The sequence below is a fragment of the Panthera pardus genome, unplaced genomic scaffold, assembly GCF_024362965.1.
Source record: "Panthera pardus isolate Hobbes unplaced genomic scaffold, ASM2436296v1 HiC_scaffold_2, whole genome shotgun sequence".
Lineage (NCBI taxonomy): Eukaryota > Metazoa > Chordata > Mammalia > Carnivora > Felidae > Panthera > Panthera pardus.
In genome coordinates, this window is record NW_026526765.1 from 87,973,547 (window position 1) to 87,991,524 (window position 17,978).

The following is a 17,978-nucleotide window of genomic DNA, read 5'->3' on the forward strand; positions in this document are numbered from 1 at the left end:
AGAGCCCAACACAGGGCTTGAACTCATGAACCACAAGACCATGACCTGAGCCAAAGTTGGATGCTGAACCAACTGGGTCAGCCAGGTGCCCCGAAAGGCTATTTTATTTTATTTTATTTTTTTAATGTTTATTTATTTTTGAGAGAGGGAGAGACGCAGAGTGTGAGTGGGGGAGGGGCAGAGAGAGACAGGGAGACACAGAATCTGAAGCAGGCTCCAAGCTGTCAGCACAGAACCCAATATGGGGTTCAAACTCATGAACCGCGAGATCTTGACCTGAGCTGAAGTCAGATGCTTAACTGATTGAGCCACCCAGGTGCCCCCGAAAAACCATTTTAAGCAAAATGATTCAAATTAGTAATTTTTTGGAAATGATTCAAAAAGAGAAGTGACATTTACTTGGCAAATGGCCTGTGGACTACAGACTGTCCTGACTGGGATTTTCTGCCCTCTCAAGGCTTTGAGTTTCCCACCTATCCAGTGAGTCAGTCTCCAGCTCCCCAGCACCTTTGTGACTTTTACTGTTTCAATGACTATAGCCTTTATGTAATATTTGCATTGCTGTCTTCTCTGAACTAATGTTTACTTAATTTTTGTCCTGAATTAACTTAAAAATTTTAACTTAACTAAATGTATCTTAAAAGAAAGTTTTGTGTCCCCACCATAAGTAAATGGACAAAATTTATTTAATGGAAACCATACAGTGTTATTAAATTCTAGCTCCACAGGGTTGTCTGCTGAAGACTGAGCCTGAGGCTTGCTTTCTGTTTCTTAAAAAGCCAGAGAAAAGTGGTAGAGAGTTCTTTGTCTGCCCCAGTCTGAGACTTTCTTCCTGATATAATTAGAAGTCTCAAAAAACCTGAAATAATGCAAACTTTCTTATTGTGTTCTTTGGTATCGATATGCCTCCTAAAATTATCTTGTATACACCAGTGGTCCATATATATCCCTCAACCTGGGAAACACAGAGTTGAGTGTTGTCCAAGACCTCTGCCAGCTATAGCTTTTTTTCTTTTTTTAATGTTTAATCTATTTTTGAAGGAGAGAGAGAGCGTGAGTGGGTGAGGGGCAGAGAAAGAGGGAGACACAGACTCCAAAGCGGGCTCCAGGCTCTGAGCTGTCAGCACAGAGCCCGATGCAGGGCTGGAACTCACAAACTGTGAGATCATGACCTGAGCAGAAGTCAGACTCTTAACCGACTGAGCCACCCAGGTGCCCTGCTATCACACTTGATTATACTGCAAACCAGGAATGGCCCGTCTGATTTGGCTGTTGCCCCTTATCTAACCATCAAATTGAAAAATGTCATTAAATCAGTTGAAACTTTTTTGAGCAGTGCTGAAAGACAAATTCTGGGATCAGTTTAACAAAGGTACTCTATTTTGATAAGGGAATTGATGCCGTTTTGACAATATTGCCAAACTTCATTTTCTTTACCTTGTTCTGACTGCCCAGTGACCATTTACATGATGCAAGTAAATGTTTTAAAAACTGAAATGAGGGGTGCCTGGGTGTCTCAGTCGGTTGAGCATCTGACTTTTGATTTTAGCTGAGGTCATGGTCCCAGGGTCAAGGGATCTAGCCCAGAGTTGGGCTCCAATACTGGGTGTGGAGCCTGCTTGGGATTCTTTTCTCTCCCTCTCTCCCTGCCCCTCCCCTGCTCACACTCGCCCTTTACGAAAACCAGTGAAAACTGAAATGAATAGCTATTTATGCTTAGAGTTTTGTTTGTGTTTGTTTTTTTGCTATAATTTTGTACACTTAGAGTAAAACCTCAGTTCAAGAACTTTCTTCCTCCTTTGTGGAGTGCTGCTAGTGTCACACAAATGACCAAAGCTTAGAACCGTTTTGTTATCCAGCACAAAGTAAAATGAATTATTAAAGTTGACTCATATAGAAAGTAGCCATGGAAAATTAGTGGGGAAATTCATTGTTATTTTTTGACTTCTATTACCAACATAAAACACCATAATGGCAATTGAGATATCATTATTTTTCAGTAATCCCTTGTACCTGGCAGGAACTCCAAGGAGTTCTTCCTTCTGCCTGAGACCTAGAGATGGTAGTTTTTATAAGATTAAAGTTGGTGCTAGTCATTTCAGATACTCACTTCCAAGTAGAAGGTGGGGGCTCACCCTCACCATAAGTAGCCTCAAAAATGCACCTGGCTCCTGCCACCATGAGAGAAAATTTCCAGTTAGTGCAACTGCTGCTCCTTTCTACCTACCTACTTAATTCCTACTTCACTTTGCTTAGAAAACAGTACAGGAAATAAAAGGCCAGGCTCATAATTTGCACGGCAAATTACCCACAGCATCTGCAGAACCAGACCCTGGGTTGGAATCTTGAAATTCAGTGGCTTGGAGTCTTGAAGAGCAGTGGCCTGGGAATCAGGAGACCTGGGTTCTGGGTCAGCTTCACCACTAACCATGTGATACTGAGAAACTCTATTGTCTTTAGTGATGTTCAGTGTCACTTTCTCCAAAAGACAGGGTGAGAAGAGACCTATGTAGCCATTTCTTCCCTTCACATCCTATGATTCTATTTCCTATAGTGTTACAGTGATATCTAGTGTTAAAAATAATGTTCAATTATCTGAGACTTTGAAGTAACAACCCAGCGTGGCATGAGATTTTAAAAAGAATAGGCAGCATAAACTCTCATCAACAAGTCACACACTTCATTAAGAAATTAATAATAGACCCACAATTAGACAGATATTGTATTTCTGATTTGCTGGTTAACTCATTGACTCTGCTATATATTGACCTTCAGAAAGCTAGGGAATGATAGATAGGGGCCTAATCATTAAGTAGTTGATCTTCAAACATACCTGCATTAATATTTTATCGATTGCATTTCATTTTAATTGTAGTGTGGTTAAAATTCCAATGAGATAAATATTTTCCTTTATGTGAGAACCCCAGAGAACAGTAGCTTTGAAACATTTATCATAAAAATAAACACAGACTATTACCCAACAATTATGCATAAAAATGTCTGTGAATGACTAGATTAATAGAGGCCTTCATGTAAAACCAATGATCTACATTGAGCCTTACAGGAAGAGCATGTTTCCACAGATACAGAATATTCCCAACCTGGAGAGCTGGCTGAGAAAATGCAGCCAGAATATTACTCATTTAGTCTTTTCTACAACAGCTCCATCCTACAGCCTAAAACTAAAAGCCAAAGACTACATTTTCCAAATATTTGTCAAAAACAAGGGAATTGTGCTTATTTATTTTAAATTCAAACCCAAATGTGCTCATTTTTAATCCCACAGTTTTTAACTCTGATATTCATCTCTTTCCATGAGCAGTAGTCTCACCTCAAGAAAAGAAGCATGTGATAGTCCTTTCAGTCAGCCAGCATCTCTCTGTTGAAATGCAACTATTCGAAGTCAATAAGTGGTAAACTTTGGTAGGAGTCTGACTCAACTTGTTATTAGAGTTACTCCTGAGAAAGGGTCTTCAGTTTGGTGGAGCTCCTTTCTTCTGATCATTCATTTAGCAAACTCTTGTGTCGGGCACATACTAATCTTCTCACACACGTTACTTATCACACTGTATTTTTCCAATGGAATCAAATCTAAAACACCTAGTGACTGAGTCCTGGAACCATACTCCCGAGGCCATATGTCAGCCTACTTCTATCAAGAGAGAGAGAGGGAGGGGGGTGGGGGGGGGGGGAAAGGAAGTCTGAAACTAGAAACCATGAGATAGTATTCTGTGCTCTCTTCTCACTTTCCTGAATTATGTATTTGTCCACACCTGGCTTTCCGCAGTGGGAGGAGGCAGCATAGGCAAAGAGTAAGAACACTGCCTCTATGACCAGACAAATTTGCCATAGAATCCTTGCTTCCCCAATTACTGGATGTGGAACTTGGCAAGTTTTTAAAATCTCTTGAAGCCTAAGTTTCTTCTCTAAGTTGGAAATAATAATATCCTACTTGAAGTTGCTGCAGGGATAAAATGAGATAATGTGAGTAAAGCTCTTAGTACCGAGTCTGGAGATGATAAGCACTCTGGAATGTGCAGCTTCAATTTAATCTTGTCATTAGCGGAGCATAGATATGACAGATGAACTAAGACTTATTAAGTGCCTAGTACTCCTTGGGTGAAGAGAGACTCTAGATATTTCCTCTCTACCTCCACCTCACCCAAGTTTCTTCTTTATGAATTTGAGAGCGAATTCTCTGGCTTGTGTGCCATCTTTCCCTTTATCTCCTCTTTCTAATTCCTTGTGATTAATTTTAGCAATAGCACTGGATATCAGCAAAACCGTCAACGGAGAAAAAGAAAAACAATACAAACTCAAATCATTACCTAAAATTTATTAGTAGATATTTCTAAGTGGTGGAAGTAATGATGATTTTTATCCATTTGACTTTACTCTTTATATTTTCCAAAATTCTGCACTGACATATATTACTTTTATAAGAACAAAAAAAAAATGTATTTAAAAGTGTGTGTGCATGAGTGTGTGTGTGTGTGTGTGTGTGTGTGTGTGTGTGTGTGTAGCTGGGGGAAGTTACTTATAAAGGTCAGTAAAGATGTGGTTGCAGGGGATTGTCTGAAATAATTGGAGCACAACTGAGTACTAAAACAAAATTATTTTAGAAACAGCTCGGGACTTGGAGGACATTGGTTTAAATCTTAATATGATGATTTAGTAGCTGTATCACCTTTGTTGCTTAACCTTTCTAAGCCTCATCTCTCTCATCCATTAAATGGGGTAGTAATCTCATTCTTCTGCAGTTTCTTGAAGGCTGAGCTTACATGTGAAAAAGGTATGATATATGGGACTGAGTTAGAGTTCAGACTTAAAACCTGAAGAGTATTTAAATGCTTTATTTGAAAAAAATAATTGACTAGAAAATTTAGACAAAAACTCCTGCACGAATTAAAATTATTTCATGCATTTGAATGTTTCACCCATACCTGAAGTGTATAACATTGTAAAAACTAAACTTAATATTTTTTCTCACAGTCCCTTCCCCAAGTAGCTCCTTTTCTTAGATTTATTAGTGCCGTTGATGAAAAGATCCGCCTCATGGTTCCCCAAGCTAATAACATCAACTCATTCCAACTTCTGATTTTGCAATATTCAATCTGTTCCTTATTCCAGTTGAGGTTCCCTCTGAAATATTGGTTTGATTCCATTCTTTTCTCTCTCCTTCAGGGTTTATCCACCTCAGCACTATGACATTCTGGGCTGGGTTATTCTTTGTGATGAGGATCTGTTCTGTACATTGTAGGATGTGTAGCTGTATCCCTGACCTCTGTTTAATGACAACCAAAAATGTCCCCCAGACATTACCAAGTATCCCCTGGGAGGCACAATCTCTCCCAGCTGAGAACTCCTGCTCTGCTTTGCACATGTCCATAACAAGAGCACACCCACATCACAGGTCTACATGATACTAAAAGTTGTAAGAGCAACTTTTAAAAACATTTACCCCAAATTTAGTGTTTGAATCGAAAATTCTTACCATGAATCTCCATGTAACTTTCAGAGAGTTGCACAGGAGGATGCAGAAAACAATGTGTTGATATCTCTGATATTCTCAGAATAACGTAGTGCTAAACATTGGCCTTGTTCAACGATGTTATGCATTATTAAGCGAAAAGGTCTCCCTCATCACTGAATCTTATTCTGAGAGTAACCATTTAAAGCCAAAATGTCTTCTTTATATTTTTGTTGTTACTTGCATCTAATATGTATTTTTTACATATCTTCTTGCTTATTTACGTTAGAACGCATATTCATTGCTGTGTAGAAGCAAAATGTAATCTGTAATCTCATAACGTCTTTCATCCACACCAACATAATCACTAGTGTGTTCATTAAATGTTAAATAATCAAGGACTATGTATTTTTATAATGCATAAATCCTTAGTAGATTATTATATGGATGTGTAAGAGTGTGTAAATGATGTTTAGGGGAACTGGTTGGGGCTTTCGCTTATACTAAGAATGCATTATTATTTTTCCTATTTAAAATAATGAAATATTTGCTCTTGCAACAAAAAATTTTGCTTTCCCACATGTTTTCAGAAGTGTATTAGAATCACATATGTAGGAATACCTGCAGTTATATTACTTGAGCATTTACTATGTTGGCTTTGTGCTAAACATTTCATATACATTGTCTCTTGAAAATAAAGTACCTCAGCACAGATACCTGAGAGAATAAAGAATAGATACAAAAGAAAGGTAAAAGACTTCATTTTAAATTTTTTAGAAAATATATAACTAATTTTGGCTCTAATCCTGAGATTTAAAAAAAAAAGAAAAAGTAGCTGTTCTCATTGTAAGCATGAAGGATTCCATTCCCTTGTTTTCCATTTACTCCTCCTTCATCGGAATCTGGCTTCTGTTCTATCATTTTACTAAAACTCTACTAGCCATATTCATCAACAGCCTTTTGTAGTAAACCTTATTGTATGTTACTTCTTCACTTTATTTAAAATACCTTAGACCATTTAGCTTTTTTAAATAACGTATTCTCAAATGCACATCCCAAAGCTAGATTTCTTGCCTGATCTGTAGACCCTGTATTTAACTATACACTGAACATCAGTATCACAACTTAGATGTCTTACAGACAAGCCTATGATTCAATTATGCAAAACTGAATTCATCACATCTCCTTCACCCAAAATCTGCTTTTCCTCCTGTGTCTCCCATTTTAATAAATGGCTTCATGATTACCTCCATTTCTAGAGCCAGAAATAAGGTATGATCCATGGCTTTTCCCTCTCCTTTATCTCTTTCAACCAATCAGTCATCAAATCCTATTGATTCTCTCTCTTCAGTAGCTCTTAAGCCCATGATATTTCCACCCTCCTGCTATCGTCTTAGTTCTGAATCTTACAGTCTTTTGACTGTTTTATGCAGTTATTTCCTAATTGGCCACCCAGATGGTCAACTAAATATTAAAATAAACTGCTTATTTTTCTGAATTGACCAAATACGTATGCTAGCATAGATAAAAGAAAACACCAGACATAGCTGTCAGACCATGCATATTATGGGACTGGTGCAGCAAGACTGTGGGGAGGAGCCAGTGAGAATACCACTAAAGAACATGTGGGATCAGTTGCAGGTGGGTTATGGCAGGCTCCTAAATTTGATTACCGCGAGTCATACAGGAAATGCCAAGGACTGAAGTAAAACCAAGAACCAAAGATCAGTGACTTTTTAAACCAACCAAGGTAACCTACAGACGGAACCCGGGAAGCAGCAGTGGAGAGATATGTAGGATTCTGCAGAATATCCCATTTCTTATCCAGGCCATTTTTAGCAGACTAGGTGCATACTTGCTGGTTCTTAAACAATGACATATTAAAAGATGTCGTGCAGCAACGTTCTTGAGATACGTGGTCTCAAGCCCTATATGTGTATATAGAAGTTAGGAAGCCACTACCCTCCACTGTATATAAAAGTAGGAAATTATTGGATTGAGCCATACATAAATCAATTATCAGTAGAAGGTAATAACAGAGCTAGTTATTTGGGGAAAAGGTAAATTACAGGTGTAATTTTATGTCTTCTGTATCTCCTCTAATCCAACTTCATTTTAGGATCTCTTAAGGCAAAAACTTTGCCTGTATCTGTCTCTGCTTATAATATCTGCTTAGGTTACATCAGTCATCCCCACAGTATAAGTTTGCTTACTTTGAAACAGTATTCTGTATAATTCTTGCCGCTTGACATTATATTAGAAAAAGTGTTGACATGATATGTTAGTCTTTGGAAAGGACAGTAAACACTTGTAAAAATAATTCATTGCAGGTAAATAAGGTAGTTAGCAAAGGTTGCCATTTTAAAGTAAATACATGGAAGTTGGATATTCTAAAAGGCTCTCCTAACTTTCCTCAGACATAGATTAAAACAGTATTTTGTTTTCCGATCAACATCAATTTCTTGCAAATAAGTGTCAGGCTCTGAGTTAAAAAACTACTTTCTTTTGATTTTATTTTTTACAGAAATTTGAGTGAAAGTAAATAAAATTTTTGTTGTCTAAATATTATAGATCTCTGAGTAAAACTTTGAGATTATCATATTCCTTGGATAGTTGATGAGTAAAAACACTGTACAAAGTAGAATTTGAATATTGCATTGATTTTTCCAATTTTAAGTGATTTAACCTGTTGCAGGCAAAATAAACATGGGGATTTGCAATTCCTGTTTGGCTCTTCATTCTGAAGTGCTAAATAGTTTTATTTCTTTGTTCTGTCTATAGTCCCTAACTGATTTCGTGAGTTCCACTGTCTCAGAGGCAACTCTGAATTCTCTTTCTAAAGATGAAGAGTTATGGAACAGATTATATGAAATACTGTATAGTTAAGATTAATTAATGATGATTATAATAGACATTAATTAATAAATCCATTCTAATTGTAATTACTTATAATAGTGAATTAGAAAAAGACTTTATGTTAGTGGATCAATGAGAGAAAAGGAGGGTCTGTAAGTTTGCTGGAGAATGGGTATGTGGTAATAGAGGATAGGGTTTATTAGCAATATCACCTAAATCGCTTGTCCATGGACATTTTTCACATATCTCTAAGACAAGATTTTTTTTCTGATAAGATTTCACATGTCCAAATGGTTCAGTGCTGACAGACTCTCTCAATACTTCCTCCAGATTACATGGGAAAACATCACAAGGAGCGGCTTGTTAGCCCTACCTAATGATCTGATTTTCTGTGAACTAAAAAAAAAGTCTGTCTGCACAAACAAGGTGTTTGTGTCAGGACCTAAAAAATGAAGGTCCTGAATTGATTGATATGTACCTGGCTGATAATGCTATATATATACCACATCAGTTTCTAGTGTTCTATTGTTTTCAGTAAACAATACTCACATTTTTATCATGTTTTTATAGTTTGCAAAGTGATTTCACATACAGTACCACATTGGGCCCTAAGGAAAATACAATGAGATGAGTAGGGTGGATTTTTGCCAATGTATACAGATGAAAAACCTAGATATCTGGAATGTGGCCATAAAATACCATGGCCACTTTAAATCTCCCTTCAGGTAAGGAGTGCAGGAGAAATAGAAGTTGACTGAGCATCTCAACCACAAGCAGTCATCGCTGAACACCAAGAGATTATTCCACAGAGCAAAGAAATCTGCTCTTTTAGTTGTCTCTATACCAAAGGTTCTTTGGTTTATTCTAGCAAGAGTCCCCAGTTCCAGGAATCTAAGTACAGGGTTTCCCCTGTATGTATCCACTTCCAGACAGCTTTTTTTGATTCTTACCAAAAAGTATGAAGGGAAGAAGGTGTATTCATCTGACTAGATTATATGAAACATCAGAAATTAGGTAGGGAGATGGCAGTGGTGGGACCTCTTAAAAACCTTTTGTTTGTTTTTTATTTATTTTATTTTACTGTTTTCTTTGTATTATTTTTTTCTTCAAAACCCTTTGAATTCTTTTATCACCAAACTGGTCCTGGTTAAATTAAAATCCAGTGCTGAATGGTAACAAAAGAAAACAGTCTCACAGACACTGTATCTGAAGAGCTCTTTTAACGTCTAAGCACAGTGGAGAAATAGCGTGAGGACTTGCCTAAAGCAATTGCATCTTCAAGGTTAAGACAAAGTCTTGGTCACTGACCCACATTAACAATAGCTGAAAAAATCAGAAGCTAAGTAATGAAGTGACAGAAAAAGAAGGAAGAACAGAGGAAAGAAGACATGAAAAAGAAAACCAGGAGAAAGGAACAAAGTACAAAGTAGAACTTCTCTTATTTTTTTCTATTTTGAAAAAACATCAGAAAAATATTTAACCATAGCTGTTGTACACAGGTTTAAAATGCAAGAATTAGCTACATACTAACATAAGTTATGAGTTTAAATCCAAGATCAGTGGCACATTTTTCATTTTGTAAATTTTAATTTGGAAATCTATGAGATGTGAGGATTGACCCTGGCAAAATGATGGAGATTTTTAAAAACTAAAATGTACCTAAATCCCTAAACAGAATTGTTTTAACATATTTTTAATATCGTATCTCTAAAATTAGGATAAAAAAATCATAGTGGGACAAGATGAAAAAACGTTTCCATTTTAGGTAATGTAACACACGTGTTCTTCTGCATTCAGAAATACATTCTACTCACTGACTACATTTCATTTTCAATTTCATTGACATATGTTCAAGAAACCCAGTTTTAAGCATGTTCTTTTAGTAAAATGTCACTTTTGCACATGTATTCAATTTGCTTCCAGTTTTTCCCCCCATATGTTTTTCTTTCAGTTTAGTCACTGAGAGTCTTAAAAACTATGGAGGACTATTTTTTTCTCTGTCCCTGAGATGGGCTCTCGTCAAACTCAAGTTATGCATCTAAAAATTCAGTTGTAAGTAAATAAACACAACATTCACTATAAATAAAATAGAACAGTTAAAAATAATAACCTGGAGTTATCTTAATCCTTTATTCTACACAAGGCATTCAGTCAGTTGTCCTCCATTCCAGGATAGAGTGATTTTGGAATATGGTGATTTTGTACCTTACAGTGTATTTTAATAAATTTTTGCTGAATTGAGTTGAAATTGATCATGTCACATAGACTATCTACCTGAGACAGATATCTTTGGGTCATTTATGTTGTTTTGATAACGGTATCCCCAATTTCGCCTTCCCACTCCATTTTTATCACGTGCATGATAGCAAAAAAAGGGAGGATAAAATCTTTATAGAGATGCTATGGCAAAATAGACAATTATAAAACTGATATACTTTCTAGATGGATCCCATTTACTCTAGAAGAAAATATATTGCAGTTTACCTCTACTGCAAACAATTGTCGAGTAATATTTTGACATTAGTTTTGTCACCTGTCCTAAGTCACATGGTTTGTGGCACTGTTCGAGGTAGAATGTAAAAGTGGTGATGCTCATGTTATTCCTAATTGTATTGGCTTTAGCAAGAGAAGGTGGAAAATGGTTTTCCAGGGGTCATAAACGTCAGGGAGGGGATGAAGAGGGCCATCCCAATCTCTACATACTTCATGGTCAACTAAATGGTCCCAATTACCTGGATAATCCTGAAACCTATTGTTCAAATTCTGATTGGTGTATCCATTCTGATTGGTGATTGGTTGCTATATCCATTCTAATCAGTTCATTTACTTTTAACAGCTTTATTGAGGTAAAATGAACATATAACAAACTTCTTTTTTTAACTGTGTAATTATTTCATAAAGTTTATTTATTTATTTTGAGAGAGAGAGAGAGAGAGAGAGAGAGAGAGAGCGCGCACAGGAGGGGAAGAGAGAAAGAGGGAGACAAGAGAAAATCCCAAGCAGGCTCCACACAGTCAGTGCAGAGCCTGATGCAGGGCTCAAACCCATCAACCGTGAGATCATGACTGGAACTGAAATCAAGAATCAGACACTTAACTGAGATGCCCAGGCACCCCTTAACTGTATAATTCTTTAAGTTTTTCCATTTGTATACAACTGTGAAACCATCACCATAGTCAAGACAATGAATACATCCATCACTCCTGAAAGTTTCCTTATACCTCTTTCTAATTCCCACCTCTTGATCACTCCTTCAGACAACTACCAGTCAGCTTTCTGTCACTATATATTAATTTGAATTTCCTAGACTATTATATAAATAATTTGTACTCTTTTTTTTCTAGCTTCTCTCAGCATATTTAGGTTGCAATCCTTCCATATTGCAAAATGTGTCAGTGATTCATTTTTTTATTGCTGTGTAGTATTCCATTGTTTTAATATACTATGGTGTTTATTCATTCACCTGTTGAAGGTAGAGCCATGCAGGTTAGACTTTAGATGCATGTACAGTTGTGATTGAGTTCTGCCTACTTTTCTAAGCCTGGTTCATCCTAATGTAAATCATATACGAAGTATTTCTGTGACAAAATATCAACACCTCAGGATTGGTAAACTATTACCCTTTTTTTCTTGAATTTAGGCTAGGTCTGTGTACTAAAACCATCGGTCATCTCTGTCAGTCAACCCTGAGGAAACAGTTTAGGAAAAACAGCTGATCTGAGAGACTTCAAGTTACTTAAAGCTTTCTCCTGAGTTTCATGGATTCTTCCCTTACTTGCTCTTTTGTTTCTATCTGTTTGAGGAAATTATCCAAAACGTAAGCGTTGGTAACTTTTTAAAAATAAAGATTAGGGGCACCTGGGTGGCTCAGTCAGTTGGGTGTATGACTTCAGCTCGGGTCATGATCTTGGGATTCATGAGTTCTAGCCCCGTGTCGGGCTCTGTGTTGCCAGCTCTGAGCCTGGAGCCTGCTTCGGATTCGGTGTCTCCCTCTCTGTCTGCCTCTCCCCACTTTCTCTCTCTCTCTCTCTCTCTCTCAAAGATAAATAAACGTTAAGAAAAAATTTAAAACAATAAATAAAAATAAAAAAATAAAAATATTAATTGCAGCCTTATACCTGTAAGTCAGGAGTGAAAGATATATTTCATTAGGGGGAAAAACTTCTGTTTTATTTTATAATTTTAAGAGGTATTTTTAAAACTAAGAGTAAAATTTCCTTTTGAAATTTGAAAAATCTGTTGGTGTTAATCTTCTAATTGGTTGAAGGGCATAGGACTGAGACGGGGCAGATTTCTAATTTCATTGATTGGCACTGTAGGAAAATGCTCATATTTCGCAGGTATACCATTATTAATGCCCAATCCTGTAGTCCTTTTTCATGCAGAACTCCCACTGGGAATACCACATGAGAAAGAAATGTAGGATGAGACCCGATTATTATAATTCACAAGACTAATTATGACTTTGAGTTTTCCTGGATAAGCTAATTCTTTCTGCACCCTGGGATCAGTAAGCACGAAAGTAGTCTCACAAGGATTTCGCTGCATTTAACATTACATATATTTATAAATAAATCCAAAGACATTAAATAGCCCTTCAATTCTCTGCTATTTTCTTTGTGTTGTGTTTTTTAAATGATAAGAAAAAATTAAGTAAGACAATGCCACAGGTGTAGTTTCACTAAAAAATAAAAATAACAAATAAGCTACACACCAATCATGTCTTTTTTGGCATTGACTCACTTGTTTTAAACAGACTGTTTATTTTTGTTGGCATCACTGGTGAATAAGACTAAACAGGGACATGGGGAAAGCAAGGATTAAAGAAAACTTGAAAGAAAGGAGAACCTCAGACAAATAAGAGTTGGAAGGAAAAGAGAGAAAGAGAAAGGCTGTTGTAAGATAAAAAGACTGGCAGGAGGGGCTCTGCTTAATTTTCATTTTTATTTGTGGAGGGCTTTGTGAGTGACATAAAATGATGAGATATTCTTGAATGATTTGGAATCTGTTCTTGATTTTTTGGTGTGACAAATCTCACAAACACTGATTCCAGAGTTTTCTGTGATGCCACTATCAACAAATCCCTCCAACGGCCTTTTTTATTCAGTCACCCATTGTACATTTATCTGAGAGGGAATTTCTTTGTGTACTGAGTAATTTCCATGTTGTGAGGTTTCTTGTCTTCAGTTACCTCCAGTTTTATGCTTTAGTCAGAAAACTCACATAGCATTCAAAAAGGAAAACTCAAAGCAATATAGACTTTTGTGCCTCTTACAAAGAATTAGCGCTGTGTGCCCCTACCAATATAGCAATATATTATATAAGGTCAATACTCCTTTTCACATGCCTCTAATACAGATGCATTTTATGAGGTAGAACAGCAAACACTGAATCACTCTAGTAGAGATACACAAAACAAGTAATTATCGCTAGTTGCAGAAAATAATTATGCAGTTGTGTGATGAAAACCAGTTTTTAACTGGGAGGAGAAATTCTACCAAAAGAGCATGTGGAAAAGCTAAATGTTGTATTCTGGAAAATAAGCCATTCTATAAAACTTCCTAATGCAGCTGTATCATCCAGAAGAGGTACCATGCTTTTTTTTTTTTTATAATAGCACATTGCATACTGCATGTAATGCAGTGTGCTCGTGTACAAGGCACACATAATTACTGCTATTTTCTGTTGGCTTTTCTGTCAAAATGACCATTTTCTTTATTATCAATTCATCTAATATTTTAGTAAGAATACCCTTTATTGTCATTTAATGCTTACCAGGTAGTCCTTGATTGTGATTCAATAGACACCTAGGATCACTAGCCATTCTTATTTGGAGTCAGCTATTACTATCATAAATGTTATTGCATATTCTCTGTGTCCAAGATATATACAAAAGCATTTAGTATCAAAAAAAAAAAAAAGCTAATGGGGCTTTATTTGTAATGCAGCATATTTTTCTTCACATTATATGGGACATCAACGAAATGTGTACGTTTCTACAGAAGGTACTATCTCAAATATCTACGGTGAGTCCCCACTGCTCTGACATATACCTAGCCCCCATTGAAGCCAAGAGGATTTTGTTTCCCTAATGTTAAGCATGGCTGTTCTGGGCCCTTTAACTAAATCCACTACCATGAATGAACTTAGAGCAGAAACAGCAAGTGCAGCTACATTTAGGCTTATATCAGCATTTCCGTTTAACACATTTTAAAACTACATTTAAGTAATGTGGAGGTTATGACATGAAGTGACAAAACCCAAGCATGTGAGCTGGATGAAACTATCTTTAGCCAGGCTTCCTGGGCCAATGTAGTGAAGTATATGGGCTAAAGAAAGAGGCTCGGCTTTGCCTCTGAATTTTCAGGAGTGTGAAGGCTCTTTTTAAAGTCTTCATATTAAACATATCTTATCTATACACCATAATGGCATCTGTGGCCAGCAAACAAGCCCGTGAAGCTTGAGGAAGTTTCCATCCTAATCCTTTTGATTGCTTCTTGCTGCTTCCTCCCCCTCCCCGCCCCCCACAGTTGCTTGTTGGACTCCATACATACCACTACAAAATGAAAAGAACAAGCAAACAAGACTTCCTTTGGGGCAATATCTGTGGTTGGTTTTAAGTGAAATATAACTTTTCTGAGCAAAGCTTTGAAACTGGTTTAGTAATTTGGGGCTAAGAAAGAACTGGTCAAGATAGGACCTTTAAAAATCCATTTTATAATATGATGACCAGTGCAAATAAATGACAAATACATCTGCATTTAGCATATCTGTACACATGTATCTATATACTCTTAGAAAATGTAGAAACCTTGATGCATGTACCTAGGGCTCTGTATTCATTTTAGCTTACTTATTATTACTAACATCTTTGGGACACCTATCAATTGTAAATCTGTCGTTATCTCTTCATTTCCTAATTAGTTCTAGAGCTTGATAGTAAATGCATATGTTGGTGTGGTATATCACTTTGCCTTTAATAATAAATTATTATACACCATATTCTAAATGTTTTGCTAGACTAATATTTTCCATCGACAATTTCAACGATGCAGTAAAATCAAATATATATTCTCAAATTGTGTATATTGGGGTTTTTAATAGATCCTAAATATCACTAAATATTTTGCTCTTTTACAAGTTATTTTGTTTTAAAAGGGGTAAAGTGTTCTTTTAAAACTTGGCAAAATAAACATTTGTTGCTAATCTTATCGCTTGTTTTGCTTTAAAGCATGTTAATGATTTTTCTGATTATTTAATATTAACAAGTGCTCTTTTAAAAAAGTAGATCTGCTCATTTGGGGTATTGGGTTTTAAATATAATGTTAAGATTAGTGTGATTAAGTACTTTGAATTCTTAAATAATCATTTTAACCACTTCTAACAAATTTAAGTTGAATGCTTTTAAAAGTTCTTCCAAAACCATCGTCGGTTTTATTTTGTAAAATCTGCTTCAAAAATTAGTCTACCACTGTGAATGAATTGCTTTTAATAGAGAGATTGGGGGAAAAAAAGGAAAGGGAGATTTAGGAGAAGAAAAATGTCAAGTGAATCAATATGATTAATTAAATTAAATGTGGATTTATAAAACTCATATTCATAGATTTACACAATATATTCACAGTGACATTTAAAACATGTTTTGAAAATCCCTAAAATAAAGTCCCATGTACATGAAGATATTTTCCATCTTTAAGAAATAAAAAAAAAACCCTTAACAACATAATAGAATTATACAACTTTACTGCCATCTCCTATACATTTCGATAGTTTTTTGACAGAAAAACCAGAACAATTTTAACATGTAAAAGTTTTAAAGAAAATTATATCCATTTTTGCTACTATCTAAGATGTTTATACTTAAGCCAATAGATAATCTTGACTACTAATGCAACACAAATAGTTTTTCTTGTTTTAAATTCACATCAAGGTCATTTTGATGTTAACCCATTAAGTCTACCTATATGGTGTTAACCCGTTAAGCTCGCTATGCTATTCTACTGGATGCCAAAATTGTTAAATTTAACAGGTCAAATATTTATGAAGAATGAATGTCAGTTTTTACAAGCTGTGAAATATGATGTGGAGGAAAGGAACTGGTTCTTAGGTTTCTGAAATTGCTTTTTAAAAATTCAGGTAATACAAAGATAAAAGTGGTACCTTAAACCTACTTGTAGAATTAACATCTATGAATGATAAAAATGACAACAGGGACATTAGCATTGCACAACAGCTAAAATAAGAGATTTGGAGAGAGTATTCAGGTTCAGACAGTACTTAATAGTGTGATTTGTACGCAAATCAATTTGACTTAAGAAAATGAACAGTCTTTAGGTATTAGTTCTGAGTTATAATTACTTCCATCCTCCCAAAAGTCTGTTAATGTTGGTGGGTTTCTCCCCCCAATCCTGTATGTTTCATATTAGTCTAAAATTTTTTCTTCCAGTTTTCATGAAGAGTATAGTATGTTGCTTTCACAAAAAATTCAGTCACAGCCCAAGCTATTTTAACAAATGACAATTTTTCCCCTGTAAAAAAGGCTCCAAGATAAAGATTTTTACATCACAGAAAAAAATGGAGGAAAATTGAGAGAATACTTTATTTCCTGTAGTAGCTTGCTATTGATGATGAAAAACAAGGAAACAAATGTAATTGGTAAAACAAACCCCAAGGGAAGTTTCAAGTATCTCAAACAGGGGAATATTCTTAGTTGTAAATAGCTCAGTTTTATTTCTAGAACCTAAAATATGTATCTCTGCCCCCCCACCCCAATCTCGCTTCCAATTTCAATACTTCAGCCTTATCAGAGTAAACAAGCTATTGTTAGAATAGAAAACCCAGCTAGGTCTGAGGGCCTGCTGCCACTTCCCTCTCTTCCTAGCACAATCCAGTGCCAATAGCTTTTGGAAAAGGGAAGAAAGAAAGGTCTGCTACTGTGCTGTGTGGAAGCAAAGGGGCAGAGGGGCATCACTTCAATCTCTTGGCTCTGGTCCTTTCTCTCTCGCATCTCCAGAGAAAAGAGATGCTCTTCATTCACAAAACAAAACAAGAAAATCTCTATAATTATTTTTGGCTCAGCTCCATTGAAATGCATTCTCCTGGAAGCATCTCTGTTTTAGATTAAAACAATGCTTAGAATATTCATTCTTTGCTCTTTCTTTCTCACTCACCCTGCACGTCACCCCCAACCACCGCTCTCCCCCAGCCCACCTCATTTTTCTCTTGCTTGCTTATTTCCCAGCCTTGGTTTCTTTTGCTCTCTGTCACTGCCTTTGGTTGTATTTTCTTTTTCTCAATCATACCAAACTTAGGCCTTAGAGTTTGTTAGCATCGATACCTACAAGTGCAACCTAAGGTCTCCATGTTCACTGTCAGTTGGTCAAGACTCATAACCTCTGCCAACCAGGAAGTTTCCCCAATCCTGTGTCCATCATCATATTTTATGATGGTTGATTTGTGATCTGATGTTTCAAAGCAAAAAGTAGGTGATTTCTAGCCTTTTCCTGTTCATTAAAATTGGGAATAAAATTTACTTTCTCTTTCCTCTAGCCGTCTTCAACGCACAGTCCTCAAAAGATGGATAAAATCTTCATTGTCCTTAGTAGGTGGTGGTTATTGAATTCCAGGGGTAAGGTATGGAAAATTTTTTAAA

The 17,978-nt window shown here is 36.1% G+C and overlaps 1 long non-coding RNA gene across 1 annotated transcript in view; it reads right to left on the minus strand.

Moving 5' to 3' along the window:
- LOC109274887 (uncharacterized) overlaps window positions 1-17,978 on the minus strand; it is a 39,035-nt gene that overhangs the window by 12,003 nt on the left and 9,054 nt on the right. Inside the window, exon 2 of the long non-coding RNA XR_002083895.2 lies at window positions 3,332-3,652. This is a non-coding gene — a long non-coding RNA (uncharacterized LOC109274887). The remainder of the gene's footprint in view (window positions 1-3,331; window positions 3,653-17,978) is intronic.